This window comes from Canis aureus, chromosome 12 (genome assembly GCF_053574225.1).
Source record: "Canis aureus isolate CA01 chromosome 12, VMU_Caureus_v.1.0, whole genome shotgun sequence".
Lineage (NCBI taxonomy): Eukaryota > Metazoa > Chordata > Mammalia > Carnivora > Canidae > Canis > Canis aureus.
This window is the reverse complement of record NC_135622.1, coordinates 42,282,245-42,306,009: the sequence shown is the minus strand read 5'-3', so window position 1 is coordinate 42,306,009 and position 23,765 is coordinate 42,282,245. Positions and strand designations below refer to the sequence as shown.

The window sequence follows — 23,765 nt, the reverse complement described above, 5'->3', positions numbered from 1 at the left end:
AGCAATTCAGTTATAACACAATTTAATGGCTCCTGTCACAATTTAATGGCTCCCTTTTCTGTTTGTTTATGATGCATTTCTAGCCAAGAGAAGACCAAATACCATTATGGCATACTGAATAAATGAGGGTTTTGCAGTAGATTCAACAGAGACAAATTATGGGAGAATTGTTTCTTCATGCAGTCACACAGCAGATAGTACAGGCATGCCAAACTCTCAAGGATTGCCCCTAGGTACCATCCTCACATTGGAAGCAGACACATTACATGGATTCCATCTTTCTGTATACAGCATTACATACCATGTGGACTCCTCATTTTGAGAACCAGCAACCTGGCTGTTAAACTGCTTTAGTCCCCAGTGAGAATTGTTAAGAGATAAAGTTTTTCTCCAGGTCTTAGCTATTCTCTCCTGATAATACAATGAGTAGTCATAAATATCTTCTAGAATTTTCTTACTTTCCTAGTTCAAAGGAGAAATTCTAAGAAACAAGAAGACAAACCTGCCAGTTCAATCATCCCATATGAGTAGCACATCCAACTTGTTTACAAAAATGAAAAAATCACAATTTGAAATTTATTACATTAGAAAAAGTGGGAGAGAAGGAAACAGAGAAAAAGCAGTACAAATAAGAGATTATAGCAATAAGTCCAAATAATCAATTATCAGTAATTACAATAAATGTAAATGGGAAAAACTGGTCTATTAAAAATACAGAAAATATTAGATTAAAAAACATTACAAATCCAGGTGTCCTTTTTTATAAGAGATTTACTGGACTCTAAGGATGCAAAAGGCAGAAAACAGAAGTAATGTAAAAAGACAGAGCTGGCAAACATCAAAAAAAAAAAAAAAAGAAAAGCTAATGTGGTTACTATTAATATCAGACAAATGAGTTTAAGACAAAAAAGCACTGTTAGAGAGAAAGTGAGTCATTACATTTTGATGAGGGTTTTATTTCATCAGAGATAATGTGACAACTCTAAATATATGTATTTAAAGTCACATAGGAGGAGGGGCACCTGGCTGGCCCAGTCAGTGGAGCGTGGAACTCTTGATCTCAGGGTTGTGAGTTCAAGCCCAATGTTGGGTGTAGAGAATACTTAAAAATAAAACCAAATAAATAAATAAACAAAATTCATGTAGCAAGAGTCATTTGAAATGAAAGCCAGGGAGAAGGTCATGACAGACAGGAAGCATCACACACCCAAATCCAGAGACATGGGAATACATCACACACACAGATGTCTAAAGCACCGGATAATTACATTGAAACACAAAAGTAAAGCATTTGAAGTGGCAATGATGGCACATCTATGAAGCCTTAGTTTCTATAAGACTTCTCATGTACCAGAAAGAAAAAACGGACCCAGTTCCTCTTTGGCATAAAAGCAAAGCCACTAGAAAAAGAATGCTACATACATGCTTGGGGATTTGGGGGATTGGGATGGGAGGAGTAAAAAGAGCTGATGGTTTCATTTTCTCTGGCAAATCCTGCATTGTAGATTTGCAAAACCCCAGAGTAATTCATTCTGGTGATGTCATTTGAGGCTTGGTTGGTTGCACATCCTAAACAGCCACATGACTAACACCCTTAGGCTCTCACCAAGAGAGGTGGAAACAAGATGGGCCACATTGCTCAGTCTCTGTGTGCTACAAGCTGCTGGAGTTCCTCACTTTCATAATTACAATGTGACTTGTGCCACGTAATAAAAAGTGGATAAGAAAGGAGAAAGAAAAACAAGTGTGAAAATGTTCATATTAATGCCATGACCTAATGCATCCATTTGATTTCAGCTGGCAAAGGAAGCAGAAGATCCAGTTTGACAAAAAAAGATCAAGCATAATTGCACAATAGGGTTCTGGGTTGGGAGCGTCCTTTATTTACTGTCAGTTTCTACCATGACAAGTAACTTGCTCAGGTATGATCAAAAACACTGTGATGTTTTTTAGCGGGTGGTTAAAGAGTCTTACAAAATAATATGCACTTTAGAAGAAGCTGCTTTTTAAAATTTCAGACCATTTAGACAATGTGCATCCTTTGAACGCAGATCCCATTTTTACTAACATTTTTAGCTAGGGATTCACCTAAGATGCAGTGGGAATCGACACTCATCTCCCCCCCCCTTTTTTTTTTATTTTGGTGATAAAACCTGGAAACTGAGGAGGAGAGGCTGGAGGGATGGGAGGAGAGATTGTCTCCTTTTCAGATATCTTCAGAAATGTCCTTGTCTGCAAGTGAAACCTGGACTTGGATTTAATCACAACAGGGGTTATTTTCCACATCAGAGAAAGTGGAGACTGCGTCTCAAAACCAGTGCCCTGTTTTGTCTCCAGCTATCCATGTTTGTCCTCTGCACTGCAAGAGCTCCTATCCTCTCTTCTCTTCTTTGCTCCTCCCTTCTCTGTTCATTCCTCAGTCCTTGTCTTGCCCACAAAATGGCAGAACTTACGCAACCCAATACTTTCTGTAGAAGCTGCTTTGTTCTAGTAACTCAGTAGGTATTTATCAAGTGCCTCCCATGTGCCAGCACTGTTCTAGGTGCTAGGAGTATGGCCGTGAACAAAGCAGACAGAAATCCCTCTGTCGCTGAGTTACATGAGGGCCGTCAGGGAAGAAGTCCAGAGGAATTGTTTTCTGAGCCGAAATCTGAGTAGTGGAAGGAGTGAGCCCAGGGGAAAACACCTGGAAGGGTGTTCCAGCCAGAGGGAACAGCCCAGTGCAAAGGCTATCAGTGGAGCATTAGCTCTGTGCATTCCAGGAAAAGAAAGGAATTTTGTGAGCCTTTGCTAGGACCTAGTCACTCACACATGAAGGCCACTTGAAGTTGCTAGGTCGCTGGGCTAGAACCAAAACAAGTAGTACCTTGCAAGGGACACCTGGGTGGCTCAGTGGTTGAGTGTCTGCCTTTGGCTCAGGGCCTGATCCTGGGTCCTGTGCTGGAGTCCTATATCAGGTTCCCTGCAGGGAGGGAACTGCCCATGTCTCTGCCTCATCTCTCATGAATAAATAAATTAAAACTTAAAAAAAAAAGTACCCCTAATTCTGTGGGGAGGGAGGAGGGAGGGAGGGAGGGCCTGTGATTCCAGGATGGGGTCTCTCTAAGAAAGGGGAATGGGACACAGTGTCCTTAAGTGAACGTCATTAGTTTAGGTGAGGAAGTACAGGGGTTTGGAAATCTGAAACAGGAGAAATTAGGGTATTTTGCCCACAGAGTTCCAGAGTTTGAGGAGAAACAGGAGAGAGAATCCTTGTGAGATGTCTGAGGAGAGAGAAGGAAGAACTGGACAGAATGTAGAGCACGAGCATCAGGTTTATGGAGGAGAGGAAGAGACGGGTGGGCTGGCCCTCACTCACATACACAGGCACTAGCACAACCACAGTGGCTGCCTTTTCAAAGTGTGCCAGGTTGAGGGAAATGAGCTAACCATGTCCTTTTTAATCCAGGAAACAGGATGGCCAAGCCTGTTTTTATAGACTGCATTCTAGCACCTTCTTCACATTTGTTCCCTTTCAGTAAACACAAAATCCACATGCCCTCTTGTAAAGTTATTTGGAATTTCAAAATCAATATAGTAACTAAAAACACAGCAAGGTGATTTCAGGATGTTTCTTCAAGTGACTCCTTCCTCCCATTTAGTCTGGACCCTCTGTCTTGCAAGACTTTCCTTGAGAACCCCTATGGAGTGGCTATAGCCTAGCAGTGTGGTCACATTTGCATACCACCCTTGGCTGCATTCATTAACTCAAAAGGGAAAGGAAAAAGTTAACAACTTAGTGAACTGCCAACACTTTGTCTTTACAAATATGTAGATGGATTTAGTCAAGTGAAGGAGAAGGGTGCTAGGGTGAAGAGAAAGTTTGCCTTGCTTGAGAGAGCAAAGCTAGAGACTCAGTGACTTAAAGTTTCAGATTAAAAAAAAAAAAAAAAAAAAGCAGTTCTCACGAAAGATCTGGACTTTCTGACAGTGGAAGTAGCAAACACCCAGCACTGCAAGTGAGCTGTGTTATAAAGCAGGAACCTGCCCTGGGTCCCAGGTCCCCTCCAATACGTTTGTCCTATGAGGTGATTTATTTCTAAACACCACAAGCAAGGCACCGAGTGAGGGCATTGACAAAGACTTATTCTTTCTCATCAGGAATACCCACTTAAAAAGAACTATCAATGTCATTAGCCTTTAGAGAAATATAAATCAAACTCACAATATGATACACTTTCCACCAACAAGGATGGCTAAAATAAAAAAGACAGACAATAACAAGTGTTTGCAAGGATACAGAGAAATTAGAACCTTCATACATTGCCGGTGGGGATGTAAAATGGCACAGCCTCTCTGGAAACAGTCTGGCAATTCCTCAAGATTTCAACAAAGAGTTATCATATTACCTAGCAATTCTACTTCTAGGTATTCACCCAAGGAAAAAAAAAATGTATGCCTACACCAAAACTTACACATGAGTGTTCATAGCAGCATTATTCATAAGAGCCCAAAAGTAGATACAATTCAGATATCCATCAACTGATGAATAAATGGATAAGTAAAATGTGGTCTATCCACACAGTGGATTATTATTCAGCAACAAAAAGGAATTGAGTCCTGACACCTGCTGTAACATGGGTAAACTTTGGAAACATTATAAGTGAAAGAAGCCAGTCACAAAAGACCACATATTGGAGGATGCCAGTGATATGAAATGTCCATAATAGCCAAATGTATAAAAACAAAAGTAGCTTAGTGATTACCTGGGATCAAGGAGGGGAGGGGAAAGAGCAGGGAGGCATTCAAGGGGAAACAGAATGTCTAGTAATCGCTATGACTATCATTCTTTTGGGATGATGAAAATGTTCTAAAGTTGATTGTGATGATGGTTGCACAATTCAGTGAACATACAAAAAAACTGATATGTATATTTGAAATGGATAAAGTGTATAATATGTGAATTATATCTCAATAAGACTATTAACCAAAAAGAAAAAAGGGGGATCCCTGGGTGGCGCAACGGTTTAGCGCCTGCCTTTGGCCCAGGGCGCTATCCTGGAGACCCGGGATCAAGTCCCACGTCAGGCTCCCGGTGCATGGAGCCTGCTTCTCCCTCTGCCTGTGTCTCTGCCTCTCTCTCTCTCTCTGTGTGACTATCATAAATAAATAAAAATTTAAAAAAAAGAAAAAAGGAAGGAAGGAAGGAGAAAAGGAAGGAAGGAAGGAAGGAAGGAATCTGGTACCAAGGTCAGAATGCAAATTGATTGATAGATCCCAGAGGAGTTTAGATTTGTGCTGGCAATACATGCTCACAGGAAGCCATGTATCGAGGGAAGACAGAGAAAGAAAGAAAGAACAGAAGGGAAGAGAAGATTAAAAAAGAAAAGGAAAGGAAAATAAAAAGAAAAGAACTGTCACAGCAAAATGGGAAGTAAAATTGTAGTATAACTGTAATTTTTAATTTGTTTTTTTGAGAGAGAGAGCACACAAGCAAAGTGGGGGGAGGGAAGGGGCAGAGGAAGAGGAGAGAGAGAATCTTAAACAGGCTGCATGCCCAGTGTGGAGCCCACAGTGGGGCTGGATCTCACAACCCTGGCATTATGACCTGAGCAGAAACCAAGAGTCAGACGCTTAACCGACTGAGCCACCCAGTGACCCCTATATTTTCCTTGTGATGGCAGGATTTGTACCACGTAAGTGTATCTGCTTCTGAATTTTGACCCTGGAGGGGTTTTTAAGATGATTTCTCCCAAACCTCTCAATAGTACCACTCCGATATGCAGACCACAGAGACTCCTGCCCTGCACTGGCCCAGTGCACCTCATGACCCTAAACGTGTCTTCTTGAGATAACACCTTCCAGGACTCAGAAACACTGCTGGACCTCTCTTGCCCTATGTCTTCAAAATGAAAGAAGGTTCATGGGCTGTGTTGCTGATGATATTAGAAATAAAAACCACTTTAGAAAAATTTGAGTGGTGGAAGCTCCTAGGTAAGAAAAGACAAATTAATTAAGTTATCAAATCCTTTGTCTCAAAGAGAATGAATGCAATATACCCTTGCATAGTGAAGTATCATTATCTGAGAGTGCTGAGCACCCCTATTCTTGCTTCTCTTTGTATTCCATCTCAGAGTCCTGTAGGTACTAGAGAATGAGATGAAATTCACAACAGTTGTATGCAGTGATTGAGGATATTTTGCAATAGCAAACAATTCATATTACTCTTCAAATATAAATACATAAATGTACCTGTAGCCCACATGAACCATAAGGCTGATTCTTTATATTGACAACCAGATGGATGTTAAACACTAGGATGGAGATAATTTAATTTGTATATAAATAAGATTTCACCAAATATTCAGAGTTCGATTTAACAGTTCAGCCATATTTAAATAATTTTTACCTAAAATGTTGGTGCAAAAAAAAATGTTGGTGCATTCATGTATTATTTTTTTGTTTGTCTTTTAATTGTAATAGATAATATAAATATTTTTAAATAGTAACTTTTGAAAATATACAAAGTAACTATAATTTTGAAAATGCCATTCACCTGAGTTTACATTTTAATAAAAATATACTCAATTTTTAAATGTTTTCTAAACAATTACACTTTATTTGTAATCTGTTATCGCTATCATTTGAATACTAATTACATGAAAATCTTTATGTAACAACACATTTAGCAGTTTTGCTGAAGTGAAGAAAATAAAATAGATGTTGTACAATAAGTGAATGATTGTGAATTATTTGTCTTTTGTTACTCATACAATACATTGCTAGCTCATTCAGACATGTGCAAAATAACTAAATGTACTCATCTTTGGTACAACTCATATTGCCAACTTTCAGCATATAAAGACCATAGCTTTGTAAATGTTTTTGGATTTCGTCATTGATTTGTCAAGACAGAAAAATATGACACATTTTAATTAACATCGTTTAGCTTTCTTTTTTTTTTAAAGATTGTATTTATTTATTTATTCATGAGAGACACAGAGAGAGAAGCAGAGACACAGGCAGAGGGAGAAGCAGGTTCCATGCAGGGAGCCCAATGTGGGACTCGAACCTGGGTCTCCAGGATCATGCCCTGGGCCGAAGGTGGCGCTAAACCGCTGAGCCACCCAGGCTGCCCACATCTTTTAGCTTTCTGTACAACTTTTCAATGTGTGGATATAGGGTATGTGGGTCTTAGTCTGTGCCCTTGCTGGGCCTGTCTCCTGAGTGGGTTATCCAAGCAAATATAAGGGATGAGCTGGGGAATTTGAGGAATGGCCCAAATCTATGCCTTTCTCTCCAAAAACAAAAATTTCAGGAATTCCTCTGCATGGTTGTAATTCTCTGAGCACACTTAAAATTCACCTAAAAGGAAAAATGAACCATGCCCCACACCCTTAGAGATGGGAAAGGGAGTCTTTTCCTTTAGAATGAAGAAGCAGAGAGGAGGGAAAAGGAGGGAGAGGAGAAGCAGGGAAAAAACCCAAAGCAGGAAAGCACCCCAGGCACTCACACTTCCCAATGCTGGTGGCAAGGCCAATTTAGAGCCTCCCATCCCACTTCCCAGGGCCCCAGAGGCCAAGCTGCTGAGCTGAGAGACAATCTCCCGCTCAGGACTTGACAGCCAAGGAGATACTGCTCTTTGGTGCTGATCTGGGAGCTCCTCACCCTAATGGGAGAACTACAGCCCCAAGGACAGGCAGGCCAGAAAGATCAGGACAGGAATAGGTCAGAAGCTCTCACAAGAAAAATCTTAGCCTTGCTAACTCCTAAGACTCTTGTGCTAGGAAGAAAACCGTAATTCCCTTCAGGCAAATGAAACAGGAAAGGTACCCTTTCCTGCCTGTCAAAGCAGCTCTGAGCCAGGGAACTGGATGTGGCAAGAGGAGCCAGGGCTGGATCATAGCCTTCAGCAGCCCCCTTGTCCTGGCACCAAGCACAGGGCACAACTTGTCCCACCATTCATATGGCTCTGGCCTGGACAGAGGCCCCCACCCTAGAGCAGGAAAGGTGACCTGACTTCTGGTGGCCGCACACTGGAGCAGTGATCCCAAAATTCCAATCCGTGTACCCCTGGGTTCCACTGAAGTGTGTCTGACTCCCACCCCAAAACCACAGGTTAGCCACAGTAGCTCCCCATCACCTGATGTGGAGTGTAGATTGTGTTCTTAGCTTTGTTTTTGTTTGAAAGAAGGGATTGTATACTGGGCAGCCCCAGTGGCCCAGCGATTTAGCGCTGCCTTCAGCCCAGGGCGTGATCCTGGAAACCTGGGATCAAGTCCCACATTGGGCTCCCTGCATGGAGCCTGCTTCTCCCTCTGCCTCTGTCTCTGCCTTTCTCTCTCTCTCTGTGCCTCTCATGAATAAATAAATAAAATCTTAAAAAAAAAAAAAAAAAAGAAGAAGAAGAAGGGATTGTACAACTTTAAAAAAATTTTTTTTTTGAACTCTAGATCTGGATCAGCCACATCATGATCTCTGGAGGCAATGGGAGAAGAGAAACCATGAGGGCTGCCATGGTGCTTTTCAAGGACATTAAGAGCCACTGGCTCTTGGCCCCTATGGCAACAGACTTGCTCCTCCTCTCCTTGACCTTACTAGGCACTGTCCTTTACAGTTACTTAGAATTGTTTTTGGACCTTGGATGAGGAGTCCCCTTGTAAATCCAAATTACCAGGTTTTATTAAACCTTTCACATGACAAAGCAGGCAAACGATATGTATTTTCTAAACATCCACACTTGAAAATTCTATGTATAATCCACTGTAACGTACAGCTGACAAAGCAACCATGACAGTCTCTCATCTTCCTGACTAAATTTAGAAACAAACATTTTCAGAATATGAAATTAAATAACAAAGGTCATAGGACAATGAATAATATGCTGTGTGTGGTTAATTACACTTGGTTCTAAAAAAAGTCATCCTAGCTTCTATATAAAAATTGCATGTGTAGTTATTTCAGTTTGAAATGTCAAAGGGTTACTTGGTTTCAAAGAGAAAATGGGAAAGTGCAAAGATATTTATATAATACTGGAAAAAGTATTTCTTAAAGAGTATGTAATGTTTAATTCTTTATGGCTTCCCTTTGTCCTTATAAATAAGCAATTCTTTGTGCTATTGAAATTAAGGGTTCATAGTGTTTTCAGTCTTTTCAGAGAAAAGAACCAAATAATTTAGATACAGAAAAGATATGATTGTTTCCGAACAGTTACTAAATCTGATGAATGATTATAATCATAAGGCAGATAGAATTACACTTAATCTTGTTTCCATGAGGAGGTAACCTGTACTTTTAACTTCAAACAATGCTGTTTTGATGTTCCCTTAATATTTCAGTTCCAAAAGTGAAACATTTCTGGGATCCTTGAATGGAAATCACCTGTCTGCCCAATTTTTATTTCTGATATAATAACAGCAGGGCACCTCATTGTGAATGAACTCATTTTGATACTCAAATAAGACAAGCAAGCCATGTTGTTAGTAGCAATGATAGAAGTGATAGCTCTGGGTGGTCTAGCAAATGCTCGTGTGACTTGAGGTGTTCACCTAAAAAAAGATACATTGAGGTCAAGCTTATTTTTGCTTTTTTGGGTGATTCTGCCCTAGGAGATCAGAGAAGCAATTTTCCTCTATATTTTTGTATCCTGTTGCCTGAGAATTTACACTTTTGCTTCTTCTGATCGGTTTAACAAATGTTAATTGGACACTTAGGAAGTGCTAGACACTGTGCTAGGCATTAGGAATTCAAAGATTAAAAAATATAGTCCCTGTGGTCTAGGAGCCCTGTCTAGAGGATTCAAACAATGGGGCTACTCAATGGGAATACTTTGAGTTTAGAGGAAGGACTCAGTTTCTCCATCTGGACAACTTCTCTAGGGTCCATTCAAGCTCAAAATGTACATGATTCTACTTGACCACTCTAGGTTTCCTATTATTTCAGATAAGGTGTTTGATAGCTACACCAATGCAGCCACAATATTTATATACTGCTGATGCCAGGATCAGTCTTAGTCTACTCCAGGCTCCTCTTAACGTTTTGCTGATGTTACTACCGTACCTAAAGCCCCACAGTTACCTCTGACACTTGGTGGGAGGGGTGTTGATATAGGTGTGTTTTGCAGGTGCGGTACACCTTCAGTTTATCCTCATCTGGTGGAGAATGGTTTCGTCATCTTACTCGAGTGACTTACTTGCCACAGATTGAAATTCTAAAAGAATTTACTTGTCTTTATTCTTTTCGGAATAAATACAAGTCTGACACACTCCCCTCTTCTATTTTAGAAGAGAGAGGCCTTAAAATGGTTCTATCTTGTGATCTATTGAGTGGCTTCTTGCCAGTGAATGAGACTGATCCCAGCCACAGTCTCTTGGTTTTGCATCATCCAAACTTGTGGGGTTTGCTGATTCAGGAATCATTTTGTTCTTTATAGCTCTTCTGTTGGCTGCTTCTAAATAAGGAGAACCATTCTCCAGCTCAAGTTATAAAACTCATGTTTGTTTTGTTTTGGTTTGGCTTTTTAAATTTTATTTGAAGAGGTTTCAAGAAGATCCAAAGCAACATAAGATGAATTGTAGATCAGTGAATGTCAACTGCGGGTAAAAAGGCATAAGAGCTTTTTCAAACTACACAGCTTGAAAAACTGCTTCCACCCATCCTTGTCCATTGCAGTATCTGAGAATCACTGTAGCAGAGTGACAAGAGAAGATTAGAAGCTGGAACCCAGGCTCCATTTACATTTCTGCCATCAACTCCCCAACTGCTCTATGATCCCAGTTTCCCCTCTGGTCAATTATGCTTATACGTTCAGCTGCATATTTTGAATTTGATAAATCATCTACCTACCTCTTCTTACTCAGATTTCATGCTCTAAATGCAGAATTTATTTATAGATTCCAGAGGGGAGGTGGGTAGGGAAGTGGGCAAAATGGGTGAAGGGGAGTGGGAGGTTCAGGCTTCCAGTTATGGAATGAATAAGTCACAGGGATAGAAAGTACAGCATAGAGAACTTTTTTTAAAAAAAATGCTTTAAATTCCAAAGAATAAAATATATAATGAAAAAGCTATCATGGAAAAAAATATATTTAGGCTGTCTCTATACTTACCCAAACAGCAAAGCTGGTTAATTAAGTCTTGGCTCCCCCCTCAAGGAAACAGATAGTCATTTGTAGCTGGAGGCTCCTGTTTCAAAATGAGGTCCATCTATTCATTGGGGTGCATTTTAGGTGTGTTATCCAAGCTTTGGGGGAAGATCCCTTTCCCCAGATAAATGGTAGAGACCTGACAACCCAGCAGAACCAATCAGTTACAGACCCATAGCAGGGTGAGTGGGTAGCTTTGGAGATCTCTATGAGAAGTCTCAAAGATCCCTTGGATTTGATACTTTCCACCAATTAATTTCCTGAGCTCATCTCATTCTGGCCAAGGGTATTCTCTCTTCAGCATTCTCTAGAAAGCCTAGTCTTGCCCTGCCCAACCCCCAACTTTAGTTCTGATAACCCTAGTTCTCCTGAGTACTCTAGGCGATACCTCTTGCCCAGCCCCTCCAGTCTGTATTTCCTTTCTGGGCTCATCTGTCTCCTCAAGGAGGAAAGCCCAATGTGTCCATTATCTGGTCCTTTTCAGAAAAAGTTTGTGACCCAATAGACTAAAGTACTTGTAGCTCCTCCATTGAGAACTTGCAGTTCTTGAGGATGCTCCAGCTGGAATATACTCCTGGCCTCTCATCTTTCCCTCACTCAGTGTCTCTTCAGAAAGTCATGTGAAGTATAGGATTGGTGAATTTGAGAGAAGGAACTGAGCTTAGGTCAGCCCTCATCTCCTCAGAGCCAGCCTGTCACAGGCAATATAAATTCTGGTTCACTCTCTGCCATGCAGCATGGAGCCAACACAAGTCACTTTGCTCTCAAACCCTATCTCAGGAGTAACTTCACACTAACCCAAGTTCACAGAAAATTCTGTATAGCCAAAGAAATTTCCATTTTGGGGATGCCTGGCCAGCTTAGTTGGTAGAGCATAGGACCCTTGATCTCAAGGTTGTGAGTTCTAGTTCTGCATTGGGCCTAGTGCTTACTTTAAAAATAATAATAAATAAATAAAAATGTATTCCATTTTAATGATAAATGCAACCAGCTAGTAGATGGATCCTTATAGGGGGTGCCTGGATGGCTCAGTGGTTGAGCATCTGCCTTTGGCTCAAGTCATGATCCCAGGGTCCTGGGATCAAGTCCTGCATTGGGCTCCCTGCAGGGAGCCTGCTTCTCCCTCTGCCTGTGTCTCTGCCTCTCTCTCTCTCTCTGTCTCTCATGAATAAATAAATAAAATATTTTTAAATTGTATTTATTTACTTTTTTTGTTTAGACAGAGAGCATGTGTGTGAAGCGGGGAAGGGAAGAGAGAGGGAGAGAGAGAGAGAGAATCAATCTTTCTTTTTTTTTAAAAAAAAATATTTTGTTTATTTATTCATGAGAGACAGAAAGAGAGAAAGAGGCAGAAACATAGGCAAAAGCAGGCTCCCCGCAAAGAGCCAGATGCGGGATCCAATCCCAAACCCCATGGTCATACCCTGAGCCGAAGGCAGACACTCAACCATGGAGCCACCCAGGTGTCCCAATAAAATCTTAAAAAAAAAAAAAAAAAAAAAAGATGGATCCTCATATCAGCAGACTGGAGGGGAGGGGTGGAGGGGAGCATTTTCTCCCTATAGACAGGAACAAAATGATTTAAATTCTGTACTTAGAGCATGAAATCTGAGTGAGGAGAGGTAGATGGATGGCTTATTATTTGCCACAGAGACCTGAGAGCTCAAGTCCTTGGGCCAAGGTCCCCTCTCTCCTAAACAGTATTTGGGAAGGTGCTCTCAGCTTCTGGCTTCTTAGGCTTAGGTTTTTCATGTTAGGCTGACAGCACCTCAGCCCACCACATCTATTCATCCAGGCTTTCTCCAAACAATTGATTAATTTTACATTTTTTATTTTATTTTTTTTTAATTTTACACTTTTTAAATTAAATTAGTCACATTCTGGTGCTTGCCATCCTAAAATTACCCTCAGGTCACCTTGGCTGAAGTTATAGGTGTTTCCAAAGTCTTCAGTTATACACAGGTTGCCTATCAGTTTACTCCTTCAGACTCATAATCTGTGTGAGTGTATGTGAGTGTGTGTGTGTGTGTCTTACTGATTTAACTCTTAGATGCACTCTCATTTCCTATTTCTAGGGGAAGATACTTTACTATTATCCCATTGATTGCCAACAAGGTATCTTTGAGCTCTTTGGAAAGAAAGCCTTATAGAAAGCCTTATAGTATAACAGTTTTTATTATGTCTTGACTCTTAACTACCTGAATTCAAGCACCTAAACAGTTTTGCCTTATTTCATATTTTAATAACTATTGAGATGGAGCTAATGATGACAAATATCTAGCAAATATTCTCAACATAACTCATGGTTTTTAAACTTTTGTTAAACAGTCTTACACAATGAAGTCAATACATTTTTAAGATCTCTAATTTGTTTCCAAAGGAGGTGGGTAAAAATATTTTACAAAGAAAGAGCCAATTGGATGTCTCTGACAATCAGAATCAGCCTCAGATCAGAAGTGACTTTCCCCACTGTCTTCCCTTTTTTCCTTCCCAAATATTTTCCCCGTGTTAGGCATGGTTTGGGGCACTATAGATGTAAGAGTGAAAATATCTAATAGAAGATTCTTTTTTTTTTTTTAAGATTGTATTCATTTATTTAAGAGAGAGAAAGAGAACAAGAGGAGAAGCAGAGGGAGAGGGACAAGCAGACTCTGCACTGAGCTCAGAGCCTGACCCAGGGCTTCATCTCATGACCCTGACCTGAGCTGAAATCAAGAGTTGGATGTTTAATGGACTGAGCCACCCCAATGCCCCTAACAGAAGATCCTTGACCCAATGAGGCTTACATTTTAGTTGGAGACAGACTATAAAAATAAATAAATAAATAAATGAAAAATATTAGCAACCACTAAGTGCTATACAGAGAATAAGACTGAATAATGTAATAGTGACTACTTTAGATGGGGCATCACTGAAGTCCTCTCTGAAGGGTAACGTTTAAGCTGAGACCTCAGAGACTGAGGAGCCAATCACAGCAAGATATGGGTAAAGAACATTACAGGTAAAAGAGGCCTGGGACAAAGGGGTGGAGCAGGTTTGGTGAGTGCGGGAAGGAAAGGGTAGTGCAGCTGGAGCGTGGCCAGCAAGGAGGAGAGTGGAATACCATCTTATCCAGAGTATAGGATGTGGAATGTGTGGCAAATACCTTGATAATTTCCTCATGGAGAGCGACCATGGAAACTATAACTGCTTTACACTGCCTCATGTTTTTGCTCTATTTTAAAAATATATCAGAAGGAAAAGTGGGTGTGATACAGGTTGATTCTCATTTGTGTATCTTTTCCAGATTTACCAGGTGATACTTGTTACAAATCAGACAAATGACATTTGAGAAGAGCAAAAGGGCAAGGATGCAGAACATTCATCATCACGTGCCTTCAATATCTCAGTGATCAGATGTTTAAAAGCCAAGGATAGAAGGATATGTGAATGATTTTTGATGAATTGCAAGACAAAAACCATGGGAATGACTTTTTATGAATTGTTTTATTCAACTTGATAAACTTACCCTTTTGGGGAGATGTTGGTATCAACATTCTCATTCTCAAAATGTGCCTTCCAGCTTAGTGATGTGTGTGTGTGCTAAGGAAAGGATAAATCAGGCCTCAAAATGTATGTTGGCTCTGAGGTTTGCAGGTTCATAAACTCATTGTTCTTGGCTCATTCAGGAATTGATTCACATTAACCAGTTATAATAGATTGATTAATAAGGCACAATGCCATTTATTCCTTACCTGTAAGAGCTAGAACCATCAGCTGAAATTCATGTCTGTTGGTCGGTACATACTCTTCCTAGTAGGAAAATCTATTAAGAAATCAAATTAAAGTCAGAAGGTTAAATGTTAAATATGGAAGCTGAACAAATCAAGTTGGATGTTTTGAATGGCAGCCTAACATAGCCTTTTTTCACTATGAGGACACACAGTCCCAGCTGGGCAAATGATCTACTATTCAGCTGGACAGTGTTTCTCCAGCACTGGCAAAGTTTGACTCCCAGTGTCTCATTTCTCTAAGTCTGGGCCACTGTTTCTCAAAGGTTAGTCAAAAGGCCACCTTCAGTAAATTTGCCTTGTGTGTTCATTAGACGCCTGGGTGGCTCAGCAGTTGAGCTTCTGCCTTCAGCTCAGGGCTTCATCCTGGAGTCCCAGGATCGAGTCCCACACGGGGGCTCCACTTGAGGAGCCTGCCTCTTCCTTTGCCTATGTCTCTACCTCTTTCTCTATGTCCCTCATGAATAAATAAATAAAATCTTTTTTAAAAAAGAAATGCATTTTTCTAGGTCCCATCCCACACTTCTGAATCAAAATCTCTGGTCTCTGGTTTTGGGCTAGGAACATGACCTAGATGACCCAGGGCTAGTTTTAACTAGTTTTCTGGGAAACCATAAGCACACTGATATTTTAAAAACACCGCTTTTTGCTATATAATTCAGCTATATAATTCAGGTTAAATTAGTTACTTAACTTCTCCAAGCCTCAGTTTGTCTGTAAAACAGGGATGATAATAGGTCTTATCTTCTAGTATTATTGCCAGGATCAAGTGAGTTTAGACACGCAAAGGTTTTAGAACAGTGTCTGGCACCTGGTAAGCCCTCAACACATACTTGCTGTTATTATTACCACCAACATTATTGTTCCCATCTTCACTGTCATTATTCAGCCCACTACATTCCTGGTTGATCACAGATTTAATTTTTTTTTTTTATCAAGCAAAGCCAAGTTTACTGACTACTGTCATAAGGAACAGTGTGCTCTTGACAGACTCTTATTAGCCTCTCCAAAACTGTTTTTCATTGATGAGATTTCAGGGTTTCTGCTTCTTTTTTGAAAAATTTTTAAAGAGTTTATTTATTTATTTGAAGAGAGAGAGAGAGAGAGAGCACAAACAGAGCAGCAGGGAGAGGGAGAAGCAGATTCCCCACTGAGCAGGGAACCGAACATGGGGCTCAATCCCAGGATCAGGGTTTCTGCTCTTTAAGAATGAAAAAGATAGCACCTTAAGTCATTTCAAATCATGCAGCAGGATGGATTTATTTGGGGGAAGGCTTCTAATGGTATCTACAGTGTTTGACTTAAAACTTCTATGTGATCTCAGAGTTTGGTACATCCTAGCTCTGTCTTGAAAGTTCGATTGCATTTTACTTTGGGGCTTAAATTTCTGTCTACTGACAACAGCAACATACCAACTTGTTTAAAGTCATTTCCCTAAATGTTGTCACTTGTTATGAATTAAAGAAATAAAGTCCTCCGGAATCATATGGGCCGAGTGATAAGGATTCTCATTACACAAGGTGGGATCTTGGAGACACCACACTGGCACACTTGGAAGCACAGTATCATACACCACTTTTGCAACTTGTCAGAGTTTGTAAATGGAACTTAGAATAGCACCATTCCTATCAACTCTCTCTTCATCTGAATACTTGAAAGCGGGTTATAAACACTAATTAATCCTCAAAATATCCCTGTGAAACAGATAATTACTAGTTGTTCCTGCATTTGAAATGGGCACAGTGAAGGAAGGGGTTAAATGGAATCAATTCTTCAGGTTAAGCTGATTCAGCAGCAAAACCACTCAGGGAGCTTCTCTCATCATAGCAATCTAAATAGTTCTGCAATTAATTTCCTCAAACTCAAGCATAACATTTAAAACCAAGTCATAGAAAAATGAACACATGTTTGCAAAAACAAAAGTTAAAAGTCTAACCTGGGGAAGAGCCAAGGCCGGTATACCTTGGGTTAGCTACCCTGACTTCCTTTATGTCCAATCTGCTTACAGCGCTGGACCTTTTCCCCCTTCTAATTAGCATGGATTCTTGTTCCTCCCTCTCCTCTCCGCTTTGCAGTAAACTGGGAGCCTAGCTGTTGGTCTTCAGTAGAAGAAGCAGGTGTAGTTAACTGATGGAAGGTATGACCTAAACAGCCTGCTGAGAGCCACGCTTGCAGACCCAGGAGGCTCCGCCTGGCCTCACTCTGTTTCACTGGCGTGCTGCGACTGCTAAACATTGGCTAGCTAGCGGGTCACAGGCTGGCGAGGCCCTGAGCTATTTTTAGCTGGGTCCAGGGCTTGAGGCACTAAATCTGGATAGGTAGCTGAGATTCACTTCTAGCTTTTAAAAATAACTTCTATTTTTCACTTGTTAAAATTTATCATGTCTTCATTTTAGGTTTTTTGGAAAATATAGCTGAGGAAAAGGTGAGAACATTTAGAACACATAGCAAAAAGAAAAAAGTGAAAATGTCCTGTAATACTCTTCATTGAAGTGTAATATACAGAGAAAGAGAGAATGAGGTGTACTAATCTTACATATACATACTGATGCACTTTTATTTAAGTATAATCTTGTTTAACCACCATCTAGACATCATAAAGAACCCTCCAGAAAATTCTTACTTCCCACTTCCCAGTCAGTATCCCTGTACCCCACAAGTAAATTCCATATTGACTTGTATTACTCTTGATTAGTTTTATCTGTTTTTGAGTTTCATATAAATGGAATCATACAGTAAATACTTTTCATGTCTTCCTTTTTTCATTCATTAGGATGTCTGTGATGTTCATCCATATTGTTACATGTAGCAGTGGGTTGGGTTTTTGTTCGTTTTTGCTGTCTAAAATTCCAATATGTTAATACTCTGCAATTTATTAATCTGTTCTCCTGTTGAAAGATATTTAGCTTGTTTCTAAATTTTTACTATTAAAAATAAAACTGCCATGAACATTTTGTTCATCTTTTTAGTGATCGTGTGCACTCACTTCTGTTGGGAATACACCTAGGAGTGGAATTGCTAAGTCATAGGGTATTCAGATCTGGCTTTTGTAGATGTGCCAGTTTTCCAAACTGGTTGTACCATTTTACAGTCCCTATCACCAATGTGGGAGAGTTCTAATATTTATCCTCCCCAACACCTGATATTCTTAGTCTTTTTAATTTTAATTCTAAAGAGTATGCGTTGATATCTTATTGTGGATTTTATTTACATTTCTCTGATGTCTAATGATGTTGAGTGCTTTTTCAGATGTTATGGGACATCCTCCTCCATGAAATGCCTGTTCAAGTCTTTTGCCCATTTTTAAGTTGGGTTGTTTGTCTTTTTCTTATTGGTTTGTAGAATTCTAGTTCTTTGTTGGATACATATATATATATATATATTTATATATTGTATATGCTTATATATTGTATATGCATATATATGTATATCTTCTGAGTCTATGACCTACCCTTTCACAAAACTTTTTAATTTTGATAACGTGCAGCTTAATTGATCTTTCCTTTTATGGTTAATGTTTTTTGTATCTTATTTATTTATTTAAAAGATTTTATTTATTTATTTATGAGAGACAGAGAGAGACAGAGAGTCAGAGACACAAGCAGAGGGAGAAGCAGGCTCCTTGCACAGAGCCTGATGCAGGACTCAATCCCAGGACCCCAGGATCATGCCCTGAGCCAAGGCAGATGCTCAACTACTGAGCCAACCAGGCTTCCCTATATCCTGTTTAAGATGTTTTTGACTGCCCTAAGGTCATTAAGATAGTCTCCTATACTCTCCATAGAAAGAATAAGAACCATGACAGTAAAGTTCCTCCAAGCCCTAATATTCTAAAGTTTTATTTAATTGATGCCACTGATAGAAACAAAATAGATGAAGTTAAAAAACACAATACATCAGAACATAACATATAGGGATGACCAGTATGTAATTATATTCCCTAAGTAATCTAGGGGAATGAATAAAAAGTTTGCACATTTGATTCCAGTAAATCACCACCTGGAAAAATGAAGAGGCTCATTAAAAATGCAAAATAAAATGATATTAATATACCACTGCCCACCTATTAAACTTACAAAAATAAATGGAAATGATAAAAACCCAGTGAGGTTAAATTGTGGAGAAATATGTTATTTAATGGCTGCATAACATTCTTTTTTTTTGCTGCATAATATTCTGTACAGAAAAATAAAACCACTGTTTCACTAGTTTCCTATTTACGTTGTCACTGGACAAGTCTTACTGAAGAACAATCTGTAAATACGTATAAGAGCTATAAAAGGGGATCCCTGGGTGGCGCAGTGGTTTAGCGCCTGCCTTTGGCCCAGGGCACGATCCTGGAGACCCGGGATCGAATCCCACATCAGGCTCCCGGTGCATGGAGCCTGCTTCTCCCTCTGCCTGTGTCTCTGCCTCTCTCTCTCTCTCTCTCTCTCTCTGTGACTATCATAAATAAATAAAAATTAAAAAAAAAGAGCTATAAAATTGCTCCTTTCAAAAAAAAATAAAAAATAAATAAAATTGCTCCTTTCATTAACTGATAATTCCACTTAGGGAAATACACTACAGGGAAATGAAATGAAAATGAAAAATTTACACAAATATTAACAACTGCATTTTTTATTAACAAAAGTTTGGACATAGCCCAAATGTTGCCATCAAGAAACAGCTAAGTAAAGGGGGGAAAAGTCTTTCAAAGATTTGCTTATGTCTTTGTTCAACAAACATTTAAATGACTATTAAGAAGAGATAGATTATTTCTTTAAAAAGAGAATTACATCTAGTCTCATCCTTCATAGAACTCAAACTCAGAGAGATAGATGTAATAATTATAGGCAATGTGTCTTGAGGGCTTACTATGTAGGAGGTACTATTTAAGTGCTTTAGATGTATTAACTCTTACTATTCACAACAACCTGTGAGGTGGGTATTATTATCCCTGAAGCACAATGATGAAACAACTTGCTCTAGTATTCCAGCATAGGGAAATATCATTGTCTTTCAACTTAATCTCTGCTCATTAGGCCCAGCTGATAAGTAACAGGTCTGGGAATGAGATGGAGATTGGGTGGCTGCAGAGCATGAACTCTGAACCCCTGCACAAAATACCATTTTATTTTATTTTATTTTATTTTATTATTTTATTTTTTTATCATTGCCCTTTTAAACAGAAATAATGGAGAGATAAGTAGCAGTAGGTGCAAAGTACCACAGGAGCACTGAGAATGAACATGTGCATTTGGCAGGGGTGGAGGATGGAGGGTGGGCCAAAGGTGGGAGTCGATCAGGGAGGACAGAATATGGCAAAGTGGGCAGAAGCAAGTGGATTGTGCAAGGTGTTGCTTATTGTTTAGCTTGTACCCTGAAGATGATGTGCAGAGCCGAAAGGATGTGAAAGTGTGTGGGTGTGTGGGGGGGTGAGACCGGGATGTTTCTACAGCTGCCCAAGTGGAAAGAAAGGCCAATCTGCACAGAGGCAGTATCAGTGAGGATGAAGAAGAGGGACCAAATGATGTGGGCTGGGCCCTGCCAATACACAGAGATGTGTTTATGGAATAAGTGGGCTGGGGAAAGGGGAAGGGGGCAAAGAGCACAAAATGGCATATAAAATACTGATCACTTCTAGAAGTGTGCAGGCATACATATTGAACTCCAAGGGTGTAGACAAGGGGAGAGGATGAACCCAGATTGAGGGCTTGCCAAGTCCTGATCTAGGTTCTTTATGAGTGTGACCTCATTCAGTGCGCCTCACTAGTTCTGCAAGGTGGACATCATTATTCCTATTTTACTAGTGAGGACACTGAGGCAACTTAGATGAGCTGCCTGAGCAGTGTGGCTCGACTATGGTGGAGCTGGGGTGTAAGCCCTGGTCTGTATGATCCCAAGTGCCTGCTCTTGCTGCTCTATCTGGAACCTTCCTCATTCTGAAAGACAAGAGTGTAACACATTCTTTTCTTCCATGAAGTTTGGCTCTAGACAACTGAGGGAGAAATGCAAACCTGGAAAACTACCATGGGAAAGATTAGCTAGTGATCATCTTTGATCTACCACTCTCCTTCATCCCCCTATAAATCCTACACTACCAATTTCTGCTAATCCCATCTCTAAGGGAACTCTAGATGTTTCCTCCTCTTCATTTCCAGTGCCATCACTGTAGGGTAGTCTGGGTCAGCCCAATCCTGCCCAGGCTGGTCTGATAGCAGGCTAATTTACTTAAATGGCATTGTATCCTTCTCTTTCTCTAATCAAACATTTTGAGAAGGAACTCTTCAAGATTTCTAAATGCTCCTTCTGTTTCTGTTCTTGTATCCCTACCTTCAGAGTGATTAGGTCATACCGCTGCTCTCAATACCCAGTGGCTCCCCATTACATTTGGAATATAATCCTGGGTCCTTGACATGACTCCCTCTATCCAGCCCTTCTCTGCATCTGACTCTTCTCAACCTCTCTGCCAACTTGCTGTTCTTCATCTAAGCCAAGCACATCTCCACCACAGGGCCCTTACACGGTGCTTCTTTCTGCTAGAAATAATCACCCCTCTGCCACCCACCCTGAAATCTGTACATGGTTCTCTCTCTCATTGTATTCAGACTGCTGCTCATTTGTTACATCTACAGACAGATCCTCCCTGACTGCCTTATGTAAAGTAGCATTCTTCTTTGTTCCCAGCCTCTTTCCCTGCTTTGTTTTTCTCCTGACCCTTAACATCCCCCCCCCCCCCGTCCTTCCGCACCCCCCCATCCATCTTCTAGAGAACCAACCCTCCTGGTTTGCCCAGGGCATTCCTGGGTCAAGAAACTTTCAGTGCCAGAATCCAGAAAATCCCAAGTAAACTAGGATGGATGGATTACCCTATACCGCCCGTACCAGAATATAAACTTGATGAGGAAAAGACTTTCTTTTGTTCTCTGCTATATAGCATATAACTCAGTGCTTGGCACAGAGTAGGTGTGCTCAATAGATATTTATTGAACAAGTAAATACATAAATCATTTCCTTTTTCAAACAGCTTCTGGTTTAAACTCTCTGGCCCAGCATTCCAGTTCCTTCTTGCTGGCCCATCTTAATTACCCCACACTGATTCCTACCACTATGTTGGGGCACCCCCCTGCCCCAGGCACTGCAGCCTCCCTACACTTTCACAAAATTTACCAGAAATATTTCCTTTGCCTGAAGAACCCTCCCCTGTCTCTTCTGAGTTGGTCTCTTTGATATGTTTTGTTTTATTTTTTGAGATCTATACAAATGAAAAGTGGAGGAGGTATGCATGGTTTCCTATCAGAATTTCCCAGGCCATTGTTTCAAAATATGTATCCCACTGCTGCCAATGCTGAGAATTAAATAGGACATCCTTGCTGGGAGGAGGGGAATCAAACAGCAGTGGTATTTTGCAAAAGCTTCCCAGATGATCCTGACAATAAGCACATAGTCACTTTATTTGAAAGGCACTGAAGTTAACTCCATAATACTCCCCATAATACTTCACACCCTGTTCACAGTCCCCTGGTTGTCCTATAAAGTCCTTAAATGACCTCAAAGACCCTCTTTCTCTTTGGAATTCTAAAAGGCTTAGGATCTGGACCACACTTCTGAGCCCTAGGCCTTCAGGCCTGGCATAAGAGTATGGACACATCAGGGTTGCTTATGGGAGCCCTCTCAGGTGTGCAGGGCAGGCATTCTAACCTTCCCCTGGCTCTGGCCGAGAATGACTCCTCCTTCCTTCTCATCCCTGAAGACTCCCACCCATTGTGAAATCATCTACCTTCTGCTCAAGCCTAACCTGCTATGAGCTAACCCACCCTGCTATCGAAGCAGATTGCAGCCAATGACCCAGCCCATCCCTCCATTCCTGTCTTCCCACTTCCTGTCACAACAGTGTACCAGAGGTGGTCCCTAACTAGCCCCAACCTCTAAGTCCCACTGCCTGGTTGTCCAAAGCCTCTGAGCCTTCATCCTCACATCTATAAAGGAAAATACTTCCTTCACAGGGTTTTCAGGAGGACTAAATATGATAAGGCCAGTAAAAATTCCCAGCACATGGTAGGAACTGCCAATCAGAAGCCTTCTTTCTGACAAAGGAGTCATGTCTGTCAGCTGGGCATTGGGAACCTGGCTCTCCCAGCCAGTCTGGGTTCTGTCGTAACAGAAGCATCACTATTAGAAGTATCCTAATGTTATCAGAATTTAGGATTTAGATTTATTCAATCACATTCTCTGGTCTGAAATGTATAAGGGCCAGAACAACTTTCCTTTTTTTTTTTTTTTTTTTAGCAACTAAAAAGTCATTCTTTGAGCTGGTGGCACTGTTGGGGCAAAATAGAAAACTGCTGTGCTGACTGTTGACCAGGCTGCCTTGGAAGACCAGAGGATGAACACTTAAATGAGAATGGGCATGGAGGCACATGGTCCTAGGCGATTCCTACACAGGAAGGAGGGGATGAAGAGAGTAGGTCCTTGCACAATGCCATTATTGCTTTCAAGTAAAAGTTAGAGAGAGTGGGGGTGGGGGAGAGAGAGAGAAAGAAAGAGAAAGCAAGAGAAGGAGGGAGGTGGGGAGGGGGAGAAAGGAAGGGAGGGAGGGAGAGATAGATAGCTATCTTGGCTAAAAATCGTAAGTTTCAGATTCAAGTTTTAGTTTCATTATTAAGACAATGTAATTTAACCTTCCAGAGCTCAACTTCCTCAACCACAAAGTGAATGAGATAAAAAATAATAGTTTATTTTTTAAAAAGTTCCCAGCACATATGTTCATTCCCTTTTTTCCTCCTGCCCTTACATTCCCTGTCCTTTGGTTTGGAACCAACTCCTTCCTGGCAACCAAACCCCTAGACATTATGAGGTATCCATCCCCCTTATGGGATCAGAGGTACCCCAG

The 23,765-nt window shown here is 40.5% G+C and overlaps 1 long non-coding RNA gene across 3 annotated transcripts in view; it reads right to left on the bottom strand.

Moving 5' to 3' along the window:
• LOC144281049 (uncharacterized) overlaps positions 1 to 23,765 on the bottom strand; it is a 137,093-nt gene that overhangs the window by 78,444 nt on the left and 34,884 nt on the right. For 2 of the 3 annotated variants that reach the window (XR_013349498.1, XR_013349499.1), the window contains exon 1: positions 4,746 to 4,805. This is a non-coding gene — a long non-coding RNA (uncharacterized LOC144281049). Of the gene's footprint in view, positions 1 to 4,745; positions 4,806 to 14,854; positions 14,926 to 23,765 lie in introns of those variants that run through there. The other variant, XR_013349505.1, reaches the window with a different exon arrangement.